At 41.0% G+C, this 26,933-nt stretch overlaps 1 protein-coding gene and 1 long non-coding RNA gene across 28 annotated transcripts in view; one reads left to right on the forward strand and one right to left on the reverse strand.

Annotated features, from left to right (window-relative positions):
* The window catches only part of NRXN3 (neurexin 3), a 1,019,675-nt gene that overhangs the window by 472,639 nt on the left and 520,103 nt on the right, over positions 1-26,933 (reverse strand). The gene's annotated exons all lie outside the window — the stretch shown is intronic.
* LOC308067070 overlaps positions 1-26,933 on the forward strand; it is a 129,525-nt gene that overhangs the window by 58,864 nt on the left and 43,728 nt on the right. Inside the window, exon 2 of the long non-coding RNA XR_013929439.1 lies at positions 1-26,933. This exon is cut by the window's left edge and continues 48,946 nt beyond it; it is cut by the window's right edge and continues 43,728 nt beyond it. This is a non-coding gene — a long non-coding RNA (uncharacterized lncRNA).

Below are 26,933 nucleotides of genomic sequence, written 5' to 3' on the forward strand. Positions count from 1 at the left end.
GATTTTCTTATAAAAGCGAAACCCTCTATTTCAAATTTGCCTGATTTTAAAAAGTCAGTAAAAATAGCAACTAAGCACTTGCTCTATCACATATAGAAATACATTAAAGCATATTTTAATTACATAGGGGAGAGAAAAAGAAAAGTGCTTGACTCTTTCCAACACTCCATTTTCTATTTCAATCCGCAAACGATAAAAATATCCTTTTCAATTCAGTCCTACATACAACAATTTAAAAAGCTACCTTTGACTTTGCTTCCCAGTTTTCCACTCATCTATGGGATCATTAGAGCTACACCTGTTCTGCTTATCTGTACTACCTTCAGTGCCCACAAAAGCAGCCTACAAACACATTTTGCTTCCTAATCTCTCAAAGAGGTTGGCCACTATTACTTAGACCATTCAACTGGCTGGGAAAGACAGAGAGGCAGCGTAAATTATGGGTGGTCATGCAGAAGGTTTAAAAACCATCTCTCCTGGCTTCAGTCACGCTCTGTGATATATATCATCCTTCCTCTATTTATTACACTAATGAGTCACATATAAATGTTCCTACTGCTGAGACCGCCAACGTTTACCTAGGACCTACTCCATGAGCCGAGTTCTGATCTGTCTGAAACTCCATTATTATTGATCTTTGGCACCTTGGCCCCGTGTAGATCTGGGATCTCACACGATCAGTCCCATCAACATTGCAGTAACATTTGCTACTACTATTATAGAAAAGTTGGGATTTTTTCTCGAGAAAAATTAATAAACTTAACTATCACTGCAGTTGTAATAAGCACAGAAATAGCAACAAGGCAGAAAGAGATCAACACATTAATTTTCTCCCATAATCAAGGGCTTAAATGAACCTTGCTCTGCAGAGGTGAGAGGCTTCCAGACACTGAAGCAGTTCAGTCTGGTAGCTTTTGTCAATTTCATTATTTTTTACCGAGACTTGTACTCACAAAAACATCTCAGATTGACAGTCCTGGAGATGATGTCCTGTGTTATCTACAGAGCAGATACAGTCCAAGAAGCAGCAACGTTTTTAGGTCTGATTTATTTTCATTTTGGTCTTAAACAAGTCCTTTGATTTTTAATTGTCAATAGTGACATCTCTCCCCACTAGCACCATTCTTTATTTTTCTCTAAAAGATAACAAAGGTGTTTCCTTGAGCCATATAGATTTTACTTCTAAACCTGATTAATTCTTCCTAAATACAGAATGTATCTTCACAAATATTTTTATTACTATGATTGCCAAAGAATCTACAGGTTACTTAATCAGTGACCTTACTTTTAAATACATAAACAAATCTCTATTTACATTAAAAGAAACATCTGAGTAGTTATATTTTAATAAGGTTTTGTTTCATGGAGAAGATCACTCACTGAAACCAAACCTACAGATGCGCAATATGGAGTGACAATCAAGAAAAGGGAAATGAAAATGGGCAAATAATAATTTTAAGATGTTAGTTGTCATATGCTGTTTCACCTGTGTACGTACCACCAGCTACACAGAGCAATGAAACCACTTTGAGGCAGGAGAATAGCACAACAACGTAATAACAGTGAAAGAAAATTTACAACCAACATCTGCAGGAGGCAAAAGAGAGAAGGAGGAAAGGATAATCTAGTGAGTGGACAACGAGTAATCTGCTTAAACCCGAGTGTCAGGAGAGACACAAACATAGAGTTTGGTGTGCTGCAGCAGCCTGGCTCAAGAAGCAATAGTTGCCAAGCCCCAACCGTTGCGACAAATGTGCTGGGAGTTCTGCTGTAGGCAGCAACCAGGCAATCAGATTCTAACATAAAAGGTAACATCCTAATCTCTAACCTTGATCTAAAGCATGAGGTTTAGTCCCCTTTCCAATTTCCCTGTCCCTGTTAACAAGAATATCCAAAGTTACAGCAATTATCTACATAAATGTCATCTCTCGCTGCATCTCACTAAGCTTTTGGCCTCAATGACACCCTTTGACAAATCACACATTGAAAACCTAGGTTCGCCTCGTTACCACACCACAGATTTCTTGTGTACTACACAAAATCTTTAAAGACGAGGTTTTTTAAAGGAATTTAAGCACATAACACATCCTTACCAATCTGTTGGATTCTGTTCTCATAATGGGGATAACTGCACCTTGCTATATCTTACTTATCTTTACAGCATCTCCAAATTACAGACTGTAAAAGCCTTTACTACTTGATTAATGAGTAGGCAGGTGTGTAAGAGACCATGTACTAAGTGATGAAATTAGGTAAATTGTCACATAATGGCTAGTCGCTCTCTCCTTCTGCTTGAAAGAGATATTTTCTAAAGACTGTTCTCTTGTTCTCTGTCCGGTTGAGTTCTAAATAAGTAAAACATCAAGACTGTCTCAGAAATGATGTTCACTATGATTTTCTTGCTTACAGGGTCCCTCCACTTGTATTGATAGCAGCAAATCTTTCACCCTGCCGACTTGTCAAGAGAAGAAAGGCACCATCATTATAAGAACATAACTATGACAGAGGATTCCTGTACTGCTCATTGAGCTTTGCCTTGGACAAAACCCACAACACAGCTGTCAAAAAGGTCTGCCAGGGAAATAACAGGTACACAGCCCCTACACAGCGAGCTCCTTTCCTTATGCTCTAGACCCACTCCTCCCTCCCCATTAATTACTTCTCACCTTGTTTCTTCAAAGCCCTTACCAGGTCAGAATTGGAAGATTTATTCTCTACTGTAGCTGCTCTGACACAGACTTTCCCACAAAACCTTTAAGTAATTTTTGTACCTTAGAAAATCTGTACTATAAATGGTAGCAAAAACCACATGAATTTTGTATTGGGCGTCAGTGTGACATCTATTATTTGTACACTAATAGGGTCCACTGAAGCCCTCTTAAGCATCTGTAGGAAGAGCATAGGCTGGAGGTAAGGAAGGAAAGAAATGATGAGTCAGGATTGCAAACTGCTCTGGTTTAGAATTCATGTGCTTGGTTATCTTTGACAAAGTCCCAAACCCTAATAACAGACAGAAAGAAAAACGCAAGATCAACGTCCGTTCACAATTCTATATCTTCAAACAGGGACAGAGAATGCCCTCATGTAAGAGTCAACTTTAACTCCTTCCTACTTGAACCTTTCTGTCATCTAGTGCATTTGTTATGATAATTTACATGGGAATTGCTGAGTCACCAAGAAAATAACTTTTTATGTGAAAGGAACAAAGCCTGCTGCTTTTTTTTCTTTTTTTTTTTTTTTTTTTTTTGGGGGGGGGGTTGGTTTTGGTTGGTTGGTTTTTGGGTGTTTTGTTTTTTTTTTTTTAAATAAAGCATTCTGTGGCATGACTCAGATAATACAGAGTGGGAAGATCACACTCCAGCAGGCTGTGGTAGAGCAGGTGGAGCTGTGGAGACAGTTTGGCTATATGCAGCGGGCGTGTTCTCCCTTGAAAGACTTGGAGAAACAAGTGCTACAAAACTGCTTTTGCAAAGAGATCTTGCTGCTAAACTTGTACTTAAAACACTGGGATTCCTGAGCTCTTTTCCTGCACTTACCAGTTAATGTTCTCCTTCTGCATCTTCTTTTTCAAGATGGGGACAAAATCCACAGACTTATTTCACAGGCTAGTTGGGAAAGTACTTCTGAGAGCAGGTGGCATACTTTGCAAACAGCAAATACACCAAAAAACAAAATACTTACACTATTCCCTGGACACAGAGCAGACTCAGAGTTTATTTTCCTTGGTCCCTAACTACTGACTTTATTCTGGCTCTTCTGCTATATTGTGGCAGATACAAGTAAACTGACATCTAAAGCCTAGACAAAGGTTTTTACATGGCCCTGTATTCCTCCAAATACATCAGGAAGTTTTTTAATAAGGTTGAAAGTCCCTGGATTTAACCATCAGATTTATTGCATTTCCAGGATTATAGAATAACCTGGGTCTGTCTGTTTGTCTTCTCAATTAAATTGGCATGAATAAACAATAATGCTACTGATCTCAGAAAAGTCACATCAGCGTGAAAGGAAACGTCAGGTCCACAGTGGGGAGACCAGTCCTTGCATTAATGCAGCCCCCCTCAGTGGCTCAGCAAGTAATTTTAAATAAATAAATAATGCAAACAAGAGACAGTAAACCCAAATCTGAATAATGAGATCTTTGGGTTTTCTGCTGTTCGGAATATTATTTATACAAACAAACAGTAGCCCCAGGTGTTCTGAAATAAGCCCAGCAAGTTCCCTAAAGGTTTGTTAGCTGACTGCTTTTGCCTGGGGGGGCACTGGATCTGTTATAGTCTTGCTGTAGCTTTCTGCTGAAGAAACCCTTCCTGAGAGGCTCAAGTCTGGTAACAGGCAAGTCAACGAGTACGTCAGGAAAACACTGTGGAGACCCCAGTGAGGCATGCATTTACTGTGCCTAGCAAAGGATGCCAGATTTTTGACAGCACGGATCACATCTCATTTGTAATGTGCATTAGAAGCTTTTAATCAAGGTAGAGAGAAGCATCCTCTGTCCTTCCACAGCAGAGAGCTCAGGCCGGGTGCACAGTGCTGCACAACTGTGGTTCCAAGGGATGAGGGAAGATCCTCGAGGGGAAAAAGTGATGAAATTGGCATGATTGCTAGTGGCTTCCTGTAGGAGACCGAGCTAGTAATTTGGGAAAACAAGCTTGTTACAGGAAAACAGGAATGGCGCCAATCTGCTGTAATGAGCGGGCAGTCGAAGGGTTCCTCAATGTCACGCTCCATTCTGGGTTTGAGCCACGTGCCCCAAAGGCTGGGGCCTCGCTGAGCATGGATGAACACAGCCTGATGATTTCCCCTCTTGTTTTAGTCTCCCAAGCTAGTATTAATTTACAACGGGGACCACAAAAGACAAAAGAAATGCAGCAAAACTGTGGGCAGACTAGAAGGTTTCCATCCGCTACGCCATACAGACTTTCATCTGTCAGGGTGAAGGAGATGAAAGGCTGGATGCTTTAACCAGCCGGTTGGGTCTTGAGATAAGGCAGTAACTCACACGGGACAGGGAGTTTCCAGTTTCCTCCAGACGATGGGCAATTTTTAAAATAATCACAACACTCCAGAGTACCATCTAGCTAAGAAAACATTGTTCAGGGAGTAAATCCCTGAGATGATGAAACATTCCTTTTACAGATGGGAACACAGAGGCGCAGGAGGATTAAATGACTTGCCCGGTATTATAAAGCAAATCAGTGATAAAATACAGAAAAGAATCAGGTGTCCTGATGCACATTTCTGTACATAAATCACTAGACCATAATTTCTTCTGCAAGATCATCATTTCCTCCTTTCATATGCTATCTCGCTGCCAGAGGAAGATTATTCTACATGCTGCATGGAGTAACATTTTTCCAAGTCTAATTCAAAACCTGTCAAGCCATGGAGTTTCTCTTCTATTCCCTTGGGAAATGATTCCAAAGCTTGACAGTGCAAGGACACATCTCTGTGACAGGAAGCTTTCCATGATGCTTACCCTTAAAGCTTTCTATTCTCTACTTGCAGTCATCTAAATATCTTGTCTCTCCATAGAATTTATGATCCGCAAACACTAGCAGAGTTCTATTTTCCCTTCTCTCTCCCAGCTATCACTTAAGCAATATAAAACTAACTACCTCTAAAAACAATTCTTTAAACTCCCAAAATGTTTTTCATTTGTTCCCCTGAACTTTCTCCACTTTTTCAATATTAGACACTTATTTCAGCCTTTCCACAATGTCTTCTTTGACCTTGACCAGTACTACTTGTCTCCCTGCTGATGGGACAGGCTGCAGCAGTACACAGGATGATGGGAGACCTGGAGTCTGGAGTGGGAAATCAATGGTGTCGCAAGACCTCTAGGGCTGAGTGATTACTGGCAAGCTCCTAGAGGAATGCTTCTATCCGTCCACTGGAACTGAAAGGAATGTCAGATCCTCAATTAACATTGGGCTAATTTACTCAAAGGTGAAAGGCAAAACTTACTCCTTCCTTCTCATTCATTTTATCATTTTAGCCCACAGAAGTCAAAGAAACAGACGTTAAATTCCAACATTAAATAATAATCAAATTGTTTGTTTCACTGCCCGGCTAAATTGGCAAAAGGCAAGCACCAATACCTGAAACCTTTGCGGTTTCCACTGCGGCCAGAATTAAGCCTCACAAAAATGGCCATCTCAGCAGAAATATACAACCATGGGCTGCCACATTAACATAAAGTACAGCAGCCAGAAATTATTGCTGCCTCTAATCTCCAAACACTCAGGAGCTCAACTGCGTTCAGCGGAATGACCTGTCCTCCATGATGCATTAGTGTTTGCACTCACTGTAACTCACTCTCTCTCATGCGAACACAGAGCCCGTCCTTTCGGAGTACAGAGATTTATGCTTCCTGAAATAATAAAAAAAAAAAAGCAATACTTTAACTGCCCCTGCCTGGTCCTCTTCCTCCTCTCTAAAAAAATGATCAGCTCTTAGCTTTTGAGGACAGTGGGACTTCCATTTTGGGTAGAGATCAAGAAACAAAGAACAACCCAAAGCTTCAATTAGCATCTTGCTATTGACACCCCAGAGGACTCAGTAAGTTCCTTTCTCTCAATATTACTAAAATGAAAGTGACGTGAAATAGTTAACAGCTTGAACAAGAAGCTATAAAGAACTCATGTTTAAATGTAAATGTGAGTACAGGAAGTCACATTAAAAAATATCCTGCTGATCATCTTTCCTTTGAGTTTATGCCATCTCTGCCTGACCCATCCACTCTATCTCATTTCCTGTCTATTTTATCTTCTCCTTAAAAACATTACAGCTATATCTATGAACAAGTCTGTCTAAAATTAAACTGGGAGAAACTAATATGTAAAAGTTCTTAATTTTGACTAAAGGTTGGTTTATTTTAATTTAATAACTGACTTCTTGTTTGTATTTAAACTGCTTTCAGTTGCTTTCAGCTAAATTGACGAAAATCAGGTTTAAACCAAAGTGCGTGCACTGGTTTAATGAAGGTCAATGGAAACAGGATCTGAAACTGGTGCAACTGATGGCAGAGGAGAGCAAAGACTGAAGGTTTACTCTTGCAGATGGACAAATGTCTGCCTAAAAGAGTAATAAGCCGAGGTTAAACCTCGCTGGAACTAGTAGATTTAAATTGTCACCCAGGTACTTGTAAAGTCCTTAGTTGAAAACAATTTTCCACTTCAGACAAAGGGATAATATAACATTTTTTTCAGATTTTGCATAATTAAAATTAAAATAGTCCAAACCGAAGCAAACAAACAAAAAAACCCAACACACCACAAACCACCAAAAAAGATCAAACATTACGAAAAAAACAAACACAAGAGCACACACCATTGTTGTGCCACTCCAGAAGACTCGCAAGAGCAGAACACTCTCCAGGTGGAGACAGCAAGAGAAGTTCAGCTCAAGCTGAGCTGACGTGTGGTGTGGCCATGGGACAGAGCATTTGGGGAAGGATGCCATACGGAGAGACCTGTTGCTCTGAGAAGAACCTTTATTTTCATATTTTATTTTGTTTGAGAATCGGGGGCTTTATACATTCCTTTTAAATAACAAAAATCCATTAAAGATATCTGTTTTCATGAAATCAATTACTTCTCCGCAACTGGATTAAACTACTACCCCCTAAATTTAGGCTTAGCTGCTGTAATGCAAAGGAGCACGGTTTTTAACAGGAGGGTAGCAGCAATAAGTAATCCAGCATCTATTACTGCAATAAGAGCACGCTGCTGACAATGACTGATGGTTACTGCTCTGAAATCATCCTACATGACAGATTAAATCAGATCTAGCTCTATACATAAGACAACCTTTTCCACACATTTAAATATCATGTTCTAAAAAACAGACTACAGTAACCAGAACCCTCCACGATGCCACAGTGTTACCTAAAGACTCCTCATTACCCTTCACTCTTTAGGACTGAACAGCTGACATAAACACAGAAGGAATGTTAACATTAAGGATCACTGCTATGGCAAATCTACCAAATAAACTATCTGGAATGCAGCAGCTACTCCTCATTAATAATCACACTTCGGACTTTCATTTAGGACTCGACATTAGCAAAGTGCTGCAACAGCAAAAAGTAGTAAGTGTTAACGATTGTTTGATTCAGGTAACCTAAGCTGCAGAACCAGAAGCCCCAAAAGTTTGCTTCAGAGAAATCTTTGCATCTACTCTAAAAGGTCTTTTTAAAGGGCCACCAATAACAGGGGATTAAATCTGCATAGGAAATTGATGACATTCAACTCTAATGTGTAGAAGTCTCACATACTTCTATTTCAAACGCACCACATGTTCCCACCAAAATAATCAGCTGTGAAAGAGTGAATTATGCCTATATTTGAAATTAATATTGTTAGGCTTTGGATCTGTGTCCCCTCAAAACAGACACACACAGTCCTAACATCCTTCAGAGACACTACTTACAGGTTGTCCGCGGCCTCATCCATCTGCTTCGGAAACATTTAAAAGGATACATATCTATGAGACACACTCCATTAAAATAAGCCAGCAAATATTTAAAGTCCCACCCAGTTCTCCCCGCATTTACATCTCTCCTTTCATCCCAGCAGACACAGCATTCTCAATATTCAGGCCTATCGGGTTGTGTCAGAAACATAACCACTGTCCCTGTGTCATCTATGTCAAAGAAATCCCTTTTTTCCCCTCCCTCCTCTTCCCCAGATCTAAGCCACTGAGCCCAGAAAGGTTGTCTACTTCTTTTATGCCTCATCTGAGAAATCAATAAATGCTCTCAGCCTTTCCAGCTTTATGTTTTTATTTGACAACAGTATACAACAACAACGATCTATGTGACATGGTTACAGCAGACTAATCTTAGGTGTACTATCGCATTACTGCAGTTGAACAGGATACCATAAAAGAGATTTAAGCTAAGTGTTACCCTGCCTTTGCAATGAGGAGTGTGCAAACAGTTAATTAAAGCAACTCACCTAACACAATATAGAGTGCTATAGCATCCAAATCCTTCACCAGTTAAACTTCAAGGCAACACACTCACTCCACAGTAAAAGAACATCCAACTCCGGGTGTTATCCTGGTACAGCTATTTTATTACCATTACTCAAGTACATGTTTCCTATTTCAAAAGCACATTTACAAATCCCTCTCGCCCTTCCTCCCAACCCCTCACACATACGCTGTACAGTGCACTGGCCTGCAGTGCCCTGCCACAAAAAGAGGGGTAAGAAGAATGGAGATACAGCATTTCTGTTGAGCTTTGGGATACTTTGCCCGAGATTAGACCTTAGGGCTGAGCTGAGGATCATGATATGGTTCATAAAATTTACACGGCAACCATAAGTACTCCTAGATAGTACTCACCGGTAACACTTTCTGAACTCAGGAGATGAAGTGCCCTCATCTTGTCACAAGTACACTGAAGTCAACAAGACTATTTTCTTTAAATGTGTTCTTTGCCTTGCTTATTTCCCTCCACTTAAAGAAAACCCCCCAAAAAATTAAAAAAAAAAAAAAAACCAACAAAAAAACAACAACCAAAAGCCCCAACGGGTAAACAAATAACAGAGATCATACAAACTCATCACAAAAGAGAAATACTTGGGTCTCGTGAGAAATATTCAAGAAGCAAAGCTAAGCCAACCCAGCTGTGCCAAATGCAGGCAGCCTGGGCTGCCCAAGGGGTCTCCCTGCCCTAATAATTATATATTTGGGATGCATTGCCATAATGCTGGCTTATGGCAATCTTTTTTCATAAAAAAGAAAAGAAAAATCAATCAATGTGAGCTATGGCTCGACAGGTCTGCAGTAAAGCCCAGCCATGTAGAAAATAGAGCAGCAGCTGCACTACAGAATCAAAAAACAGAGCGAGCAAACTCCATCATCAGGCACAATTATCTTAGTGGGGAAAAAAAATAAAAAAAAGAAAAATAAATACACCTCCCACACCACACACCCCAATGTCTAACACAAACCCAAGAGATTTGGGGTTCTGATGCAGGATATATCTGCATACTAACTTCCTTATAGACCTATTATTTATCCACTCCAATCATTTAGCTCTCATCAGACTTTAGTACTTCAGAAGGAAGGAGCTAAAAGCATGCACAACAGCAAGGAGATCTAACCTGGGAGACTGCCCTTCACTGTCATATCCCACCCACAAGGCTCCTGGAAGAGTCATCGTGCCAAGTGTGGGAGAGGGTCACTCCCCCGTCCTGTCAAGGCATAACAGCTCCATGGCAAGCCTGGGTAAGGTAAGTCTATCGTAGCATCAATGTACAGCATCAAAATCATCTCACATAAACAGGCCCAAACTATATCTCCATGGACAACTACTTTTTTAGAGTGTTTGGAAAGTTCAGTGCACACATAGGATCTTGGTCCTCTCTAAACAGCCAGAATAAAGCCTCCGTTCAAAGACATTGCTAGTGCACATATCTACACTCCAACCAACAGGCAAATCTTAGATATTAAATTCCCACCTCAGGTGTTTCTCTGAATATATGAAATAGCTCACCTCCCTAACAATGCAAGCCTGGGCAGCCTTTATTCCGTAAGACATGGACATGAGACAGAGCCCTCAGAAATCCAACTGGCTAATAAATTTGAAAGCTCTGGTATGCACATGCTGCCTGAGATGCAAGTACCTCCTCATCCCTGAACCTACTGGAGCCAAATCCCTGCTTGGGGACTGGTAATCAATTCTCTGCAATAAGCTTACTAAATCCTTAAAAGAATGGGGAATTTTCTATGATGCTTATAAGATTTCTGACAGTGTAGTCAGTTGATAGCAAAAAATTCCAGCTACTCAAATACAACCAGTCATTGTTTTCCATCAGATGTCACCCAATTACATCAACATTTCATAATCTCCTCTGTCTATTTCTCACACCACACCCTGCTCACTTTTTTTCTGCCTGTTTCAATGCATGAAATCCCTGGCTGCGTAGACTGAGACTGTAAAAAATGTCAAAGTCTGTGTTTATAGGACATGCCTACAAACTTTATGGCTGGAATGAATGCTGTCCAGCACTAAGATACCTGTTTATTCATACATATTTATATTTATGACTTTTTTGAAAAGAATTCTTCAATGCCTTAAACATCTACTTATAGGACAGAAGTTACAGGAAATCCCACTAAGGTGTCTCAGATCCAAGCAGTGTAAATCTGCATCCTCTAAGTGGCCATCAGACAACCATGGAAAGCGAACACAGTGAAAACCACTGAAGTGGCTTCTGGGGCTCCACCAATGCCTGGCTTTTCAGCAAAAGGCTTGTCACTTGTCTTCAGTCCCTATACATCCCTTTGGCCTTTTGGGATTGTCAGCCCTCTGCATGCATAGGAGGAGGGAATACTGCAAAGCCAACTATAAAAGCAGAGGAAAGAAGTGGGTGTCTGCACAACAGAAAAGTACTGAGACACTATTTGCTACAGCTGCACTGCAGGGAAATCAAACTTCCCCACACCAGCAGCAGCCAAGCAGCAGCAATGCAAGCTGTATAGGATATACAGCTCGGGGCAGAGCCTGCAGAAAGAGGATCTTTCTAATCAATGACACCCAGTACAAACATCTCGTTCACCTTAAGGTGTTCACTGTTATGTTTCCAGCCAAGAAGACATTCTACTGAATCTGCTGTCATTCATAAGGTGGTCACAGCATTAAACAGTACAGCTAAACCCTTTAGATGCTGTAAAAGTAGGTACTCAAGCTTAATTCTTTTTTTAAATATCAACAGACATTCAGTAATCTAAGGACTTGTCATTTAACCCCCTCCCCAGATCTCTTACATTTAAGGCAATTTGGTCACCTTTGACAATTCTTACTGCAATAAGGTGAAAGTACATTAGGATTGTGATAGAAAAGTTCTTGAAGTAGTATGTTAATACAAAACCAAAACACTATCGCATCAAACTGGACTGAAAAGATACCTCCAGTTTTATAAGCACTCCTAGGTCTCTCAGACGAGGAGAAAATACAGCTGGGCATCACCCTGTTGCAGGAGCACTAAGACAGTAAGGAGTACCACCCTTCGGCATTGAGCAGCCTTTCCTCTCGAGAACCCCACTGAAAAGGGTAGGTGGCTGCTGTGCTGACACACACGTACTAACAAGTCCTCTGGAAACACCAGCAGCCAGTCTCCAGTGGGCCCCCAGGAAGCCTGAATTGCCCTCCTGTGGCCTCTTTCACATGCCAGTGCGCTTCAGCTGAAGCAAAAGCCCATGCAATCTGCACATCAGCAAGCAGCAGGCTCACCAGAGCAACAGGTACAGGGATAAATAATGTAACCAACACATATGAGAGCGACTGGGAAGAGAAGAAGATTCACACAATGCAAACAGCAATGCAATAAATAAGGTAGTTGAGATGCGTGCAAGTGTCACCCATCTGCAAGAGGCCACTGCACATAAATAATTGACAACCGGGCACACAGGAGTGTAAGTGGTCCTCTAGGGATATAGTGACATGACAAACTACGATCTGCCTCTGGTAAAGCACTTTTCTTAATTCCTCCTAAAATCTGTGAAGTGGACATGGATAAAAAATACTGGGACAAGCTAAAGATGTGCCCTTAAGACAAGACTAGGTTTTTTTCTGTTTAGAATAACTACAGCAGAGAACAGAGGGTGGTCTGTACTGCTTTGACCTGAACTGCAATGCACATCTCCAAATGACCTTGAAAACAACACCAGGAGGAACTGTAGAAACCATTTCTTCAATGGGAATAACTTACTACTGTTCCTCCCAGTTTCACAGCCAGAGCACAGACACTATTCCACATCTCCAACAAAACTCAGCCCTTAAAGTCACTTTGGGAGATCTCTGTGTATACTCACGAACAAAGAAATACGGCTCGTTGATCCACCGAAATGCTTGAAAGAATGAATGGTGTGCAGAGGCCTAAGCCTGAAGAGAAACAGAAATACAGCAGAACACGATGCAGTGCCCTATTTTCTCAAATTCTCAAACTTGCATCACTTCAAAGAAGCCACAGTGCGTGGGATATGCCAGGTCCCCACCTACGCAGGAGGCTTCATGTAGAAATCTATCACCAATATACCCAACATACCAGCTTCCACTGGTGTAACAGAAACAACAATCACGTGGCAATCGTGTATGAATACATCTCTGGAAGGCTGAACTAATACTTCAGCTTGTGTTCAAGCTCTTACTACACCTGTCAGCAGGAACTACGTGGGTGTTTGCACAGAAGATTTTCCAGAAGAAAATCTAACACAGGCATAAGAAAAAGTGCTTAATTCATGTTAAATTGTAATACTACAGAGAGGAATTTTAATTGTGCCTTACCTCTTCTCTACCAATGGGATGAAAAGAAATTTCAAGGTCACTAATCATCATCATCACACCACAGTATAGCTGCACAAACACAGTACTAGTAAGAGCTGTAGATAAGAAATAATTTTTTACCACTAAACCATTTTATTCCTGTAGTTTTCATAGGTATCCCAAGTGATTTGGTTATTTTTGCAGCTTTTTTGCATTTGCAGATGTTCTAGCAAATGGTATTTATTAGAGGAATATTCCAGTGTTGAAAAGATGCACATTTCAAATGGTATATTGCATAGATAATGCACATTTGGATGGGCTCAATGGAATGGATTAAAGACAAGAACAGATTCACTAAGAAACATTTGGTGAAGAAGTTCCTAAAAAGCATGGTATAACAAAAATTCCTCAATTTTTGTAGGACAAGAAAGAAGAGGAGTTAGGCAAAGGTATTGTTTATTCTGAACCACTTTAAACTTCAATATTGGTTTTAAGACCTTGAAATCTAGCTTGAAACTATCCATCTAGAATATCTGTATACAGTGCTCTCCTGTCTATAATTTTTTGTCATCTTGTTAAATACGGTCAGAACCTGCTTAGATGACCCTAAAATGTCTACAACCCAAAGAAAAAGGAACCCTGCCCTCATAAGCCAGCCAAACAGCTGAGAAGCAGTAGGAAAGGATCATTATGTGGAAGACTGCTCTTCAGAGAGCCACAACTTATTTTAAGGTCTACAATGTACCTGAAGCACAATCCTCAAGCACAGACTTTGATGCTAAACCATAATACTGCCTATTCACATGCCACTTACAACCCACAGATCTCAAAAATTTTGACGATGCTAAATAAACCTTGTAAACACCCTATGAAGTATACAGGCATTGCCCTTTTCTTTCACACATGCAGCAGGCTGACCTTCCCAGAGGAATAGGAGATCTGAACTAGGAATTCAGTCCAGGAATTCTGACACCTAACCCCTCGTACTCAGCCCTCATCACAGTAGCCACACACCCAACTCCGTAGTTCCCACTCTTAAAGATTCTCCCAAATTCTTCTCCACATAGCAGCACAAGTAAAGTCAATCTAACGCTGAGGGAAGTATAACAAAACCATTTATGCTGGAGAGAGCCCCTGGCATTTTCCAGTTATTCCCAGGTAGCTTGGCATGTCTTTCTAGTGTCATCTAATGTTATCAGACAATAGCTAGTTATTTCTCAAACAAACAGCTGGAATCTAATCCTGTTCTCCTAACTGAGTTTGCAAGACTTTCCTCCTGAGTTATCTTCTGAGAATTCTCTCTTGAGATTTTCTTGTCCAATGGAACCACCTAAAAAATACCAGATAAGCTCAGAGTTCACCGGGGCACTTGACATTTTCTTCATATAATGTTCTTGTGCAGAATTAAGTGGGATGTTACGCAAAATAATTACTTATGCTGTGCCCCATAAAGGGGCACGTTTCCTTGGAATGGGCAATCTGGAACTAGCTAGAAACACAGTAAGACAGAACAACGGATGGACATCAACCCACGCTGCACATCATCAAGGGAAGAAATTGCCATGATCATCAATATTAATACTTCAGCTCCCAAATATACACATGGGAAAACAAAACAAGATTCAGGAGACATCGACTTAAGTCCTTCCACTATTCTGTCACCAGATAGTGCTCAACAACTAAAACAAGCTGGCAAGCTGCAGCTTCTCATAGAACATTCACATCTCTCTCCCCAAACGCGTCATAAAGATCTCCCCATCGCAGGAACATTAGCAGACTGTCCACGGTCTGTAAAGATTGAAAGAAATGACCCCTCTTCCATTCTAGGGGTGCCACACCAGAGCAGGAAAAAGGAGAGAATTGACATTATCATTGATTCACAAAGGCTTTGTTTCAGGGATTATTATAGGATGTTTGTTACCAAGTGTCTCAGTCCAATTCCTTTCCCAACACCCACTATCAAAAAAGATACAATAAATATAAAACAATTGGAGAAGCATCTGAAGATTCATCATATTCTGTAAACACCTCATTTGCAACATGGTGTTTGTATTTATCTTCTTTTCATCCACCCTGATGTGAGCCGCTTTTGTAGTTCTCCACAGACTTAATGCTAACATCTCAGAGAAAACAAAACCACTTCAGAAGTTACTCGGAAACGTACAAATATAATGCGGGAACGTTTTTCTCAACCTTGATTTTAGTTTCAGAGGCAAAACAGAAAGTACATTAAGGCTGGTCTGCATAAGATTTCTTATGAAGCCAGATTTTGGTGTGAACTAGAAAAAAAGACTTTCTTTGAACTCTGTATTGCTTGCATTTGCATTTTGAAACTGAAATTTCCCCTTGAAACTCCCAATATGTTTCTGTTACCTTCAGGGAACAATAAGGGAGCCCTCCTGTGGATAATGCATCACATTTAAATTCCCATGACCGACAAGGAAAGACTATGTAACCTAGGGGATAAAATGGCTCTATTTTAGAGCAAAGAGAGTGAGGTGGTAATCCACTGGAGGCTGTAGTTTAATTTAAATAGCTATTAACTTTGTTCCATTGGGGCAGTTATAGTTTAATTCATACTACTTTCCTGAAGCAAAAGAAATCGCACCAAATGAAACATCCCAAGCTACAAAAGATATCCTAACCAGACAAAAAAAGTTTGATGGCTTTTTGTGTATATTATAAATGTTAAAATAGAATTATTTACGCTTCCAATTCTTGGATACACGAGGTTTAACTTTAATGACAGTATTTCCATGAAAGCATCAATATTGCTCATATTAGTAAAGTTAGGTACTTGTTCAAGATCACTGCTCAGTCAGGACTCTGTGTTCCTTAGTATATCACTGCTTCCTTTACATAAGGCACAACAAAGAACTCAATACTCTCCCTCCCTCCTGAAACAGCAAAATACTCAGAAAAGGAAAACACAAAGACCCAAGACCAAGTTAACTCTGTCACCTGCCTTGGGTTCCTGTCTTGGACTCATTCAGTTTGTTGGCTTTAAACAGCAGCAGTTCTGCTCTTCATAGAGCTTATTTTTGGGAAAACAAACAAAAAGAAACCAAGTATTTGGCCCTGATGGGATTTCAGCACAAGAAAAAAAAAAATCTACCTTCTACCTCACCCACTCGCAGAAACACATGATTTGCTTTAAAGGTTTTGCATAATCTTGCATTATAAACCATAGGTGTTGGCTTACATCATATCTAATAGGACTTGCAATTGCTTAGCACCCTGCAGGATGGAGGCAGTGTGCTGAAGTTCATAGCTGCTGAGTATGTCTGTAGTCTTCAGATTTATGCTTAGCTATCCTATGAGCTCAATTCACTTATGTCACATGTTGGCACAATTCTACCAATGTCAGTTTATTTCCAGTACCTTATGCCAGCACCTCTTTCCAAAAGAGTGTGAGCTAGTCAAAGGCATAAACCAGGTCCATTAACCTCTCTGCAACAGGACTAATCTATGTAGCAGTCTCAATCCAGTTTTAAATATTTCCATTATGTCCCTTAAGTGTCTATTCTTTAGAATCTGTTATGTCCTTTCAAAAGTTCATGAGACAGTGCGCAAAGATAGCTCCTGGTGTACTTGGATACTCAGCCTTTCATATTTGCACAGGAGATTCTTAGAAAATCAATTATATGCAGAAATGTGCCTACAACATAACTTTTCACACCTGCTGCACAGCCTCACATCCCCACTGATAATAAGTCTTGTGATGTAGACCTTTTCGGTCTCCAAACACATTGTAATAACTTTATCAGAGGAGTAAAGTAATTTCCTAAACTGTAGGTTCAGCAACGGTGATGGCACTGGAGGAACTAACTGGCAGTATAACCATTTATGACCAAGAGTATCAAAGGGCTGCCAGGACAACTTACCTAGATGGTCAGCTTGTTCAGTGACTAATAAAGCCACCATCTAGTACAGAACTTCTGCCAGATCTGTTCCTCTTCACTGCAGCTGCTCAGGAAAGGTACTAACCTCCATGCTCTTACTGGCATTTCAACACCTCTGTGACCCTGTGTTATCACTGCTAGGCACCAGCACATCGCATCCTCTCTAGCTTGAGCAGCCAAAGTCCTGCTTAAGTTAAACCTTTAAGGAGCACAGACTGCTAAATTAACCAGAGACCACTTCTAGACTGGAGAATAGGAGATGGACGAGGTGCTTTCTTCTACTCTTTAAAACTCCTCTTGCCCTCTTGGGCTGACCCCTTCCATTATTTCACTTTTGAAATGGTTGCATACAAAATGCCCATCAGAGAGAATGAGCTAGCTACAGAGCAACATCTTACAGCTAAAGGGGCTCCTACTGCAGAGGACAATAGTGCAGGAATTGTACAAGGGGCAGGTCACTTCACCAACAGGAGAGACGAAAAGCAGCGCTAGAAGTTAACACAATAATTTTTTACGAACTATCTAGCAAGGAACTGAAGGCTATTCCATGCAGTTGAAACTGGAGCGAGAACTTAGCAAGTACTTGCAGTCTGACTTGTTCAGAACACAAACTAATGCTCTGGTCTAGCTAAATGTACTGCGCAGTTCTTGTGGACTGCAAGCAACCAAGGCTTAGCTTCTGCCTCTGTTAAGGAAATTTTCTCGCAGATATTTATTAAAGCAGAGGCAAAATTCAACGGTCTTCCCTGTCATGAGTCTCCTCTACAAACAAAGGATTTGCGACCTACTGATATTTTTGGGTTTGATCTGCTCTCAGAAAAAACTGCATGCAGTTCAGATAACAAGCAAGGGACAAACAAGACAGTCTGCCATCATGTAAGGCCTGATTTCTCAATCCACAGATCTGAGCAGAAAGATTTCCATTTCATTCAACTAAATTAGAATCAAATCCATAATACAAGTCAAGGACAAAACAGCTGCAAATCCAATACACAGGCAGAGGTCTCAGAATTTGGTAGGTACAGAGAAAAGAAATAATGATATCAGAGATTCAATAGCTACATCAGAGTTTAAGCATAACAATTCTGAAAAACGATGCATTTTCAGGCATAACTGTTTCCTCAAATGAAAAAAGTATTCACAGAGCCTGTTTGATGAGGAATCAGACATCACTCACTGTCTAGATTAGTACGTCTGCATGGACCATGAGTCTGATCAATAGCATGAAACAACTTCCATCAAAAGAACAACAGTATCATGCATATAGTGAGAGACTGAGCAACGAGCTTAACATTTCAGATTAATAGTAACTACTATTCTGGTGAAGAAGTATCTTCTGTGAAAAGGTCGGTTTGAAATTCTGATGCACATAGGTTATGCTCAATATTGCCTGTACCAAAAGCCACACGAAGTTTTAAATCAAACCAAGTGGACGGATGCTTGAAGAAGAAAGAAAAAAAAATCCCTGAAAAAAATCCCTAAAGATTTTTTAAATGATGATAATAATACCAGAAAAAAAACCCAAGGTACAAGTGAAGACCTTCATTTTGGGAAAGGAGCTCTGTTACAATATCACGAGAGCAAATTAGTGAGAAGAGAGATAAATTAACTTGGAATCCACACTTGCTGAATACCTGGATACAAAAACCATATGTGGCTATCTCACAATGACAGGTGTCTCAAGATTTTCTAACAATTCCCCAATTTTGTCATCAGCCAAAAGTTACAAAAAACTCCACCTTTCTTAGCAGTTTTCTGGAAGAAGCTGCCACGGAACAGGATTTCCAAAACTTCAGAAGTTCTTTCAATATTAAAAAGAAATAATTTCAGGTTTTATGATAACATTTGAATCCAGCCACATCGCAGCAACTGTGACTCATCAAATCTCATCCTAACACAGCATGAGAAAGGAGAAAAGGCTGAGGTAAAAAGGCATGACACCAAGCCAATTTCAAAGAGCTTTGTGACTAGATTCCATAACACCTTCAGCTCCCAACTTTCACTGGAGTATGAGCCAGAGTCACCACGGTCCTGGAGATGAGGGGATAGTAATGCACAAGACAGAAAGGAGAGAAAAAAAAAAAAAACCAAAATAACAAGAAGATTCATGGCTGGATTTGGAGTCTTTGCAGGCTTTAATACATCTCCTTAGAGATCTTAATTGCACATCAATCTTCTTCAGCTGGAGAATGAGAGGTGAACATGAGAGTCTCCAGCTCAGCACAGAAGGCAAACTGGAGTTAGGAGAAAAGAAGGGCATACTCAATCTAAACTGGATTTACTTCTCTCATACCATGAGAAGACAAGAAGCTTTTCCTTAGTGCTTGCCAACACAGGGAAATTACTTCAGAACAAATAAGAGTGTGACTTAACAGCATTCTGTCCATAATTCCCCTATTCTGTGCCTCAAGTTCTTTTTGGCAGTTAAGCTTAATCCACTTCTAACCCACACAAAGACATGTTCAGTGCAGGGTGCCCACGCAAGGAATTAGTAGAGAATAAGTATGCTAAGCTAACAAGACCTTAGCACAAAGTTCTTAATCAACCTTCATTGCCAATGTCATTCTTGTTATTCACAGAGACTTAAACTGCCAAGGTAGGAAAAAGAATTACATGAGAATCTTTGCTCTCCACTCCTGTGACTGAAGACAGACAAGATTTTCTCTCTGGTTATATCGGTGCTGGTCACATCCAGGCTATCTAACCCTATTCAGAGTTGCATATCCAAGAATGGATCAAGGTCCCATCTACGCTATGTTTACATGAACCGGACACCATCCTCTTCAATAGCTTTAAGCTGTGCCGGTATAGGTGGCTTCAGATAGAACATCTACATTTCTTACTGTACGTCCTGGCTTTGGCTGGCAGAGTTATTTTTCTCCCTCGTACCTGGTATAGTGTCATATTTTGGATTTAGTGTGAGAATAATGTTGACAATATGCTGATGTTTTCAGGTGTTGCGAAGTAGTGTTTATACTACTATGTCAAGGGCTTTTCAGCTTCTCATGGCTTGTCAGCAAGCCTGGAGTGGCACAAGATGCTGGGAAGGGACACAGCCAGGACAGCTGACCACAACTGGCCAAAGAGGTATTCCATACTATATGACATATGGCATCACATCTTGTATATAAACTGGGGGGAAAACTGGCTGGGGACTGCTGCTCAGGAGCTGGCTGAGTGTCAGTTGGTGAGTGGTGAGCAATTGCATTGTGCATCAATTGTTTTGACTATTCTAATTATTTTATTATTATTATTATCGTTATAATTTTCTTCCTTTTCCATCAAACTGCCTTTATCTCAGTCCATGAGTTTTCTCACTTTTACTGCTCTGATTCTCTCCCCCAGCCCCCGTGGGGAGGGGGAAAGCAAGCGGCTGTGTGGTGCTGAGCTGCCGGCTGGGTTAGAACACGATGCTGTGTGAACAACTTATCTGCGTGATGACACCAAGAACAATTTCGGTTACAGTTTAGACTTATCAGATCTAGATTGGAGATGTACGTAATCAATAGACAATTTATTGGTAACTATGACCTTGTCTGCGTTTTATCCCATAAATTCAAAAGTGTAGAGTTACTAGCACTGAGATTAACGTCCCACACTCCAGTTCTCAGCTCCCCCTGCTCTCTGAGTTCACGTTCCTAAAGAAACACCAACACAGAAACGCCACATCACAGGACTCCCATCCATACCAACAATATTTTGTTCTGAGGGCAGCTTAGAGTAAACCACACAAAAAACCCAGTGACAAGCATTCCTAGTTTCTAATGCAGAAGATTCATACTTTAAACTACATTTCTTATAACACTATAGACTTCTGTCCCCCTTATGGTTTAGGAATACCTAAAATCTCTTCACAGATTAAATGGAGATTGCCAGGATTAAAATTATGGGCAGGCATGCAGTGACACACCTTCAGACTTTTTAAACTGTCTTCCCTTAAGTTACTCATGAGACTACGAGAACAGTTTAGAAAAATTTAGCTTATCTTTCCCTATTGATTTCAAGATGAGAGACATGCACAAAGCAAGATATGGGTGGTATCAACTCATTGCACTTTCTCCTTAGAAAGTGTTCTTTCTTGCTCACTATCTCTCTTACATTTATATTTTGAATAGCAAAGAATGGAGAAGTCTTTCCCATTTCTAAAAATGATGATACTTAAATTGTCTTGCACTATAAATAAAAAAAAAACCCTGTAACAGAATCTATAGGTTCTTTGGGGGAAGGAGAGGCCTGGTTAATTTTTAAAACCAAATGCACATTTTGAATCTAAGCAGCACATTTCACATTTCAGGATCTGGCATCTCAACCATAATGTAAAACCTGCACTAGCAAAAAGATGAAGAAAAAGCACACTTGTCTGCCCTGGAACTGTAGTGCCCTTAGGCATGAGCCAGAAATAATCCCAGCGGCAGGATGCAAATGAAACGTCTCGTCAGTGCGCAGACCTTAATGTATTTTACCTTAAACATTTACATTAACAGATGGTCCCCTGCAGTCCCATAAACTCGCTCCGCAGTTCATTTCCATCTCACTCCAGGCCCCATTTGTCATCGGCCGGACAGCAGAATGTCACAAGGGGGTTGAGCCAGAACAGAGGAATGGGACAAACTGTATGAAATGATTGGTGTCACCTACACATATGCATTCGACCTCAGTTAAAAAGAAAGAAAAACTGAAGGTAAAAGGAAAAGGAAGGAATACTGTGACGGTACTATGAGTGGAAAAAAAAACCCAAACAAAACAAAAATCCCCAACCAACTAAAACCAAAAAGAAACCCCACACTGCTCCTTTTGGTGAGGAACCAAATACTACTTTTTTAAGTGGTGATGCAGCTGTGTGCTGTGACAGTGGCCCAGGCTGGCTCGTGCACTGAAGGGAAGGAGACGGCTGGCTCATTTGGATCAGGAAGCGGCACGATACAGCAAGGCTGCTCAGCCCTCACTCACAGGAGGTGTAAAAGTCTCAGATCAGTCCAGTGCTCACGTACATGACTTCTGCTTTTGCTGAGCCTTTAAATTCTCAGCTCTGTCACAGAAAGTGATATTGGTTTACCCAGGGGAAGAATAGAAATGAGCACTGCTCTGGTAGGTTGAAAGATAAGAGCTCTTGAGCTCATCTGTGGCTGGGGTTCGCTATAGCAAGGAAATAAATTTTAATTTGTTTGTGTCATTTTTTCCTCGGCCAAACGTCAGAAAGAAATTGTCAGAACAGAGATGCCTGCCAAAACAAAAATCTCAAGTGCAAAAGGAAAAGCCGCAAATCAGTCTAGTTGAACTCAGTGAAGAATAAGAACACAAATGGATAAAAACTGGCACAAGGTGATACTTCTTTATTCAGGGGTTGAAGAATACAAACAACAAGAGTTTGATCTATGTTCTCACCAGACCCTTCCACAGAAGCCATAGGTGCTCAGGCTGTCCCAGTTGTCCAACACACTGACTCATCTCAGAAAATTCCTCTGAAGCACAGAAATATCAACTCCATTTTATAAACATGAAACCGAAGCGCATCAGAGACAAAGAAAATTGTCACCCCACAAAGAATGTCTGTAGTCAAAAAGAAAAGCGGACTAAGTCACTTGAATCTCAGGTTAGTGTCATAACCGTCCAGCTCTGCCCAGAGCATGCAATGTTCCTCCTCCCTGTGCAAGCAGGAGGCAGGTACCGGGATGAACTAGCAGCACGGTCTAGGTTGCTTCATTGTGACAGCCAGAAAAAGCACGGCCAAACCATTTCTTCATCCGAGCAAGAATGCCCTTCCTTATTAAAAGAAAAGGTTGCTTTACTTCCCCAAACTGCTTCAGGGAATAGAATATACTGCACTTCACGTTACTTGCATGGATTTTATACTGTAAACCTGAATACGAGACTTAAATTTTAAAATGAGTGACAGTGTTCTACAGTAAAGCTCCATCTTCATAAGAAAATCCCATTGTGTCAGATTACTGCGCTATATCATTCTGTTTAAATAAGAGGAAGTTTGCCTGCTCCCACAATCTTGATATTGAGCGTTTCAGTCTGAGCCAAAAAGTTAGGCAATTGTGAAAAATACTGTCTTCTATTCACCAGCAGTGAATTTCACACAGATTCTTTGGTGCAATTCATTGCCCAGTGACTTCAGAGGTCTTGCACCAGAGCATCCAGGTACTTTGGAACACGGTTTTCCTGAAAAAACTTTAAGATCATGTTCATAAAGAAGTAATTTTTTTTTTTACATCTCACACTTCAGAAGGACAAGCATGAGTCTGCCTGCTCTCTATATTTCAGAGGCTAGTTAGTTGAAAGGCAAGCTTCATAAAAGACAGGAACAGAAAAACTGAATTGTTCTCCAAAGGTCTGGTGCTTGGGATTCATGACAGTCACACGTTCTTTTCTTTCTCTGGAGTTCAACACATCTGCCCTGAGGAAAACCTCTGCCCCTAAAATGAGTCAGCTCTATTCATGATAACCCACAATTTCTAATTTTCCCATCATCTGCCTAGCTGAAAACCTTGCTGGTACCTAGCAATCAAAGCAAGTCACACTTACCAGAATGGGTACAGGAGAGCTGCTGGGCACTGAAGCTCAGGGAAAATGCCTCCCCCTCCCCTCCCTGCAAACTTCAGCTGCTTTCAAGTGTAATTGAGGGACTGTGTCAAGAGGGGAAGGACAGCCTTGTAGAGATGGCTAGATAGATAACAGCCAGCTATATATCTTGAGTATTAACAACATCATTATTGAAAACTGGTTAGAAATTAATAGTTCAGCTGAACAAAAACTGGCAGTGACCTTTATTTTAAGCATTTTAAAGTTCAAGAATTCCGTTAATTATTAGGGCTATTTGTCAGAAATGTGTCTCATTCAGGCTTTCACTGAGGCAGAAATATGTTTTATTTTACACTTGCAGCCTGTACATTATGAGGAAACACAGGGAATCCAGCAGTGAGACTGATTTGTCAAAGATGTGGTAACAAAATACATTTGAGTCATGACAATAAGGACAACCCTACCATTTTGGGAGTCAGTGGCCCAAACATTATGCTGCAACAGTATTCCTTTCCAGCAGTTAAAAAGCAAGCCTGAACGTTGCTGCATTTCTTCCCCGCTAAACTCAGCCAACATCTGACAGGATTGCAGTGGGAGGGGATTTTAGGCACTATCTTACCCTGAGGGCAGCCATCAGAACTTCTCTAATCTCAAGGCCAGCATGGTCACTGTGAAATTCAGCCAGCACTGCTTGCAGAAACCACCTCTGGTTTCACATCAGGTTTCCCCATTCCTCCTTGCTGCTCCTCAGCCTCCCAGACAAGGTGGGGAAAGAACATGCCCTCATAGCTGCAATGCTGGCTACTTCGTATTTGGTACTAAAATGACATTTCTGTCTTCTGCTTTTAAAAATCAGAAGATACCCTGCAAGTTTTAGCGAACCACATTTCTTAAATACGCATTACAGTGTGTGCTGCAGTGCCTAGGGTAGTGGCACTAGGCAGATGTCTAGGGTATTTGTACACCTCTAGAAAACACACACCAACACACAACACTGCTTTAAGCAGCTTTTGTGTACGCCTCCTGAGGGAACACAGGTGAATTCTAGTGGAGCAGCAATTCTCCTAGCCACCCTTGGGCCTTGATAACAGGGAGCAAGTAAGTTGTCTCCATTAGCAGGTGCTGGCCTTTGTAATGGTGACTACAGTACATCCCCCATGGAATGCTCCCCTGCGCCATCCACATGTGTTACTACCACAAGGAATTAAAGTCCTGGAACAAAGCAAATGTTTGAGTACAGCTCTGTTCTTTGCAGAAGGTTTGTGCATGACTTGCTCTCATTTCTTATGTCGTTTTGACTTAACTGTAAATGAAAGAAATCTACACTCTATCCTTCTGGATGAGATCACGATAGCGAGTATTTCGCTGCCACCAAGCCAAATTTTTGCTCATGAATCTTTTCTATTCTTTCATTGAGTGGCGATTTAAGCAAGTTACATTTATAGCACTGATTCTGCAGAGGGAGGGAGGGAGTGCACAGTGAGCTAGGGCTGCAAGTGATGGATCCCAAGGGAACTAAAACACAGATGTCATAAAAAGCCATTTCAGAAATCGTACACAAAGACACAGCTGTGCAGTGGGAAGGAAAACAGGTGGCATCGGCATCAGGGACTGGCAGAGTATGGAAAAAAACCCACACTGCCTTGCACTACAGTACAACATTGCCACAAGATACCTTCAAAAAGGACCCTTTAAACAGGGCCTCTCAGAAAAGGCCTCTTTCTCCAGTGCCTCCGGAGAAGATGCTGAGGTTAAGCAGCCTTCTTCAAACAAAGCACCCCCAGAGCACAGAGCGCATTTGTGCACAACCTGTGACTTTACACAAGCTACCAAAGACTTGTGAAGTCAACTGGAGTGGAGAGCCCCTCAGCAATGTACTAAATCAGTCCCATGCTCACCCTGGAGTCCTCTACTTAGAAGCAGCTGTTCTGCTACTGCTTTTGTTCAGTTCTGCACCCTGAGGTTGCATAGGCCAGTTACCCCCCTCACTCAGTGTCAGGTCAAGAGACAGCAACTGTAGCAGCACAGGACCCCGGAATCACCCTCACTGCTACCTTCTGGTCTGCTCGTGAGAGCAGGCTGCTTCCTTACCCTCTAATTTGTTATTTTGCAAATGAATTCTCTCTGGTCCACAGATTCTGAAGAGCTATGCAGCTCCCTCCTCAACTGCTAGACCAGATTTAAGGGCAGTGTGATACTGTTAGGCTGCGAGGTCATGCAATTTACTGCCATAAATCCACTGCCTTGGTTCAGCTTCCAAAGGTCAAAGCAGCTCCATCCGAGGCAGTGGGGAGCTGACCAGTTCGCTGACATCTGACACCTTGCAACGTTTTTGAAGTATGTTCTGAAAAGCATCACCAGTAAAAATGACAGTGTAGAGCTCCCTGTTTATTCTTTCTGTGATGCCAGATCAGATTGTCTGAACAGACACTCAAAAACCAAATGTACCCATCTGCACTGTACTTTCTCTCTTATGTCACCATCCACAACACACATCCTGTTTTGGGAATGTCTCTGGCAGTACTAGTGCAGTCACAACAAACGCACAGGAAAGTCCTCTCTGTCCCTTATGCTTTGCAAAGGTACTAAATCTAATTTTATTGAGAAGAATACAAGCATCATCCAAATAGGTAAACTGGGACCAGGTCTGTGGCATCTGTGCTTGGTTTTGTATGCGCTTTTTTTTCTTTTATTATTCCATAAATTAAAAAAAGCTACTGAGTAATAGCATATGTTTATGTCTGACTGTTCATCTGTAGAAAGAAAAGATTTGCATGCACAGCCACTTCTCAAAATCACCAAAGATGATGTCAGGTTGATCATCATTGAGACACCAGTAAAGCGCAGAGTTAACTTAAGAACATTAAAGCAGCATGTTAAGAATGGAGAGTATATGGAATTACCTTTGATACCAGGCACTTTGAACCCTTCAATCTTTGTCCCAACAGCTGTCTGTATTTTTATGCTAAAACTTTGGAGATCAGAGACACCAAAGCTCCACAGACAGCATTTACACACATAGAAAACAATAGCATAGCTGGTCAAAAGAAATCACATTTTAAAATAAAGAGGGTTCAAGACAACTGTAAGGATCACAGAAGCAGCAGCTTTAAAAATAAAAGCCTCTCTTCTCCCATGGGTCAGCTCCACTGACAAAGTGTCTCCAGCTGGAACTCAGCTTGCCCCGACTGCTGGAACCCTCCCCAGCCCAGCTTCACCATGAT

This window comes from Falco punctatus (assembly GCF_963210335.1).
Source record: "Falco punctatus genome assembly, chromosome: 7".
Taxonomy (NCBI): domain Eukaryota; kingdom Metazoa; phylum Chordata; class Aves; order Falconiformes; family Falconidae; genus Falco; species Falco punctatus.